Raw genomic sequence first — 4,008 nt, 5'->3', positions numbered from 1 at the left:
AACGTACTAAGACAATCACTGACAGTAGAATGAATTTGCCGAAGGGATTCGCTATTTTCATTTGTGGCTGCTGGAATGTTGAACAGTATTCTAAGCTGATTGTCGACCAATACACGCCTGTTTTCATATCTAGCCTTAAGAGCATTCCACGCCAATTGGAAATTATCATCACATAACGGATATCTTTTGACTATCGCACCAGCCGCACCTCTGGTTTTATTCCTAAGATGGTACAATTTTTGAGCCTGAGTCAGTTGCGGATGGTCTACGTAGACCGCCGTGAACATATCACGGAAAGACGGCCATTCTTCGTAACCTCCTTTGAACACTTCGGTATCACAAGGTGGCACTTTAACGCAAACGCTTGATTTATCAAGGGGGGTTTGATTTATTGCGTGTTGAATTTGAGAAGAGATAGTACCTTGCCTTCCTTGTGAATTCGCACCTGACATCCTCAGAATATCTAAAATCTGTGATCTAGCAGTATAGTATGCCTCTGTAGTGGCATTAAAGTTTACCATAGCGTTTTCCCTGAAATCTTTGGTACTCGCTATAGGGGAAAGCATTACCTTCTCATAAGCATTCTGAACCCGTTTCCATCGGTTTTCCAAATCTTCAAGCTTGACTTCCAAAACGGTATCCGTTTGGTCAGTAATATCACTAGACTCGAACTGAGTACAAAAATTTACTAAAAGGTCACAATCAAACAAAAATTTCAGTTGCTCGGGACTCGCGTTCGGCGCATCAATTGAGAAACGAGCAGTGTTCTCTGAATTTTGGCCAGCTGCGCCTTCGGAATCGCTTGTACTCATTTTTATAGAGCGCAAAATCAACAAAATATACTTTTTCGAAAAGAAAAATGGGGAAGTTGCTAATAGAAAACAGTAGCTTTAGGGGTAACTACGGAACCAAAACTATAGTTTTAAAGGGTGACTATATAACCTTAAGAAATGTAAGAGCGGGGACAATTTTCTAAAGCAACTTTGTTGAAATTAACTACTCTCAGAATAAAATGGCTTTAACTATTCAAAAAATAGTATTCCACTGTAAAAAATCCGAGCAACTTTGTATCCAAATGGCCAAAAATCGAAATCCGACCAAATTGTTAAATCGACCAAACTACTAGTATTTTTATAAATCGAACGGGGAACTCTTCGATTTCGCACAAAAATCAACTTTGATTTGCAAAAAATAACAACTATGGAGAAATGCGCTAAAACTTTCTGCAATAGTACATATTTGCCCAAATTCGACCAAAATTAAATTTGAGTCAAGTACGAAAAAATCAGTTTCGACCAATTCTTTGAAAAGGGGTTACTTTTGCCAAAATTTTCCTCAAAATTCACAAATATAATTGTAATTATTACACAAATCCAGCAAATTATTAGAATCCAACAAATTCGACCAAAAAAAAGTTTAATGCAAAACCTCCAAAATTTGCCACAAGAGCTTTTAAAGTCGTTCACTTCTGAACAATTTCACCAAAATGTTACCAAAAAGCCAGAGTATCACAGATATTATTTACTTTATCAATAGAAAAATACTTCATGAGAATTGCCCAAAGTGAAAATCGACCAAATCGCAAACCAGACGAATTGGCAACTCTTTCCAGTGTTTATGTGCTGACACCTTTCTACAAGAACTTAAATTTCCCCACCAATTAAGGAATTATTAAAAAATTGGCCCTTTATTCCAGCAAGAAAAATCGACCAAATTCAACAGTTCGTAAAAAGTGGCAACTTCTTAAAATGTTCGTTTTTAAATTTTGAAGAAATTTCGGGTTTACATGGGGTTGCACCAAACAATCAATAAACGATTAAATCCAAAATTTAGAAGATTAACTCAATTCGACCAAAAAAGAGTTTACTAAAACTTGGCAATCTTTGCAAAATTTTAAGGGTGAGGGTTCCAAATTGGAATAAATTTCCCCGATAAATTCGTATTTAAAAAAAAAAAAATTAGTTAAAAATTCAATGGGAAAAAATTCGACCAAAATAATTTTTTCCCGACCAAAATGCAAAGAAAAAAATTAGTGGCAACTCTTTCGTGCGTAATACGTCTGTTGCTTTCACTTTGAAATAAAATGTTTCACTAATTTGATGAAAAAGGAACGGACAAAATTTCCGTAAAAAATAGAAAAATTTTAAATCCGACCAAATTTGTCGTTGTTTTTCACAAAAATTTATCAAAAAAGGGCAGTAAATTCGCCAACGAATTCACAAGCCACTTTTCGCACAGACATAAAATGAAAATATTTGAGAATATTTTTAAATTTCACTTACCACAAAAAACTAAACATTTTTTGCATTATGGCAACCCTTGTAAAAATCGTAAATAAATATGTATATATATAGAAATGTATATAATATGTATGTAAAATACTACACATGCAGGTTAGTTAAATATTTTTAATTTTAATTATGCGATGAAACTTCATAAATTTGCAAATTATAATTTTGGTTGACTGGGTTACTTCCCCTTATTCAACAACAAAATAGTTTTCTCTTATTTTTATGTTTCTCTATTCTAACTACAGCGCTGGATTGGCGCCTCTCAACGTAGTTAGAATATTCAGCTATCGCTTTAGCTGTTTGCCGCTATTAATGTAGGTATGTATGCTTGTGTGTATATATGATGGGTATATGCTGTGCGTTTGATGGGTAATGATGCGTTTTGTTGTTGATATTTCTTGTTATCTTCCTTTCGTTTTATATTTTCTTTTTGTTATGTTGTATAGTGAGCGTCAAAAGACCGTATATATTGTATTAGCACAGTGCGTTTGAAAAGAATGTATAAGGTGATTTAATGTGAAATTAGTGTAATTATTTCTTGATGGAAAATGGAAATTGTAAAAAAATATTTTAGGAAAAATAAATGTTTATGTGTGTACGTGCGTTTGAATGTGTGTTGTTTCGCATATATTGTGTGAGAAGTGTGTAGTTATGTATGTGCATCTATTTATCTTGTACATAAATGTAAATATATTTACTATTTATTGCAGTTTACGACTGTTCACCTTCTTCTTTATGTACACTAGGGACGCCGTTCTTCTTCTTCTTCTTTTGCACTTATTTAACTGTCGGGTTCACTGACCTCTTTTGTACATAGGCACCACTACTCTGGGGACAGACAATAATGTCAAGATTTTTTACCGATATAACTTCACTTTTATACAGACGGACAGCTTTTTCACCGCTCACACACACACACTGTAACACAATTTCCACCAACTTTCTCCACTTTAACGTTCAAAGTTTAACACCTTCTTTTTGCACACACTGTACTATTTCTTTGATATATGGCTTGTTGTTGTTAGTTAAATATGTTATTTTTTTATGTTTAGCCAAACACAAATCACTTGCATATGTCGGTATGTATGTACGTATATGTATGTATGTATATTTTTGCAAAATATTGCAATTCTTTTCGTTGCTACGTATGTAAAATTTTCTGATTTTTGCTTTTCGCTCTTTTGGGATGTATGTATATGATATTTTTTAGCACTTCGCACAGAATTTTCTCACTATGTTTTGTGTTTGGCTTTCACTCATGGGGAGAATAATAAAAAAGTTGTATCACTTACTAAACCGGAGGTATATATGTATGTACGAGAAGTATGTATGATGAAGTTACCTCATTGTTGTTGCTGTTTATTAGAAAAGATCACTGCTTCTTATGTGACGGTTGCGGAGGACCATGAATAAAAATGAGTGATTGGAGTAAAGAACGACTTCCAGACACGGCGAGAATCCAATAAACCCAGTGGACTGTATTTTTATGAGGAAAAATGTAACAACTGCAACAACATTATTTCTCAACCAAAAGAGAAATAATATTGTGGGTAAAGCGTGAAATGAAAAAACAAAATGTTCGAAAAACGTTATAAAACGTAGGCAGTATTTATTCTAAATAAAATGAGAAGAGAGAATAGATAAGAGTAGAGAAGAGGATGCTCACCGTTTTGTAGCTGGATAACAAGTGAAGTTCTATGGTGGCTTTTTTGTTTTA

The sequence above is a fragment of the Musca autumnalis genome, unplaced genomic scaffold (assembly GCF_047663935.1).
Source record: "Musca autumnalis isolate F117 unplaced genomic scaffold, ASM4766393v1 scaffold_126, whole genome shotgun sequence".
In the NCBI taxonomy this organism is placed as follows: Eukaryota; Metazoa; Arthropoda; class Insecta; order Diptera; family Muscidae; genus Musca; species Musca autumnalis.
This window is presented reverse-complemented; position numbering follows the sequence as displayed.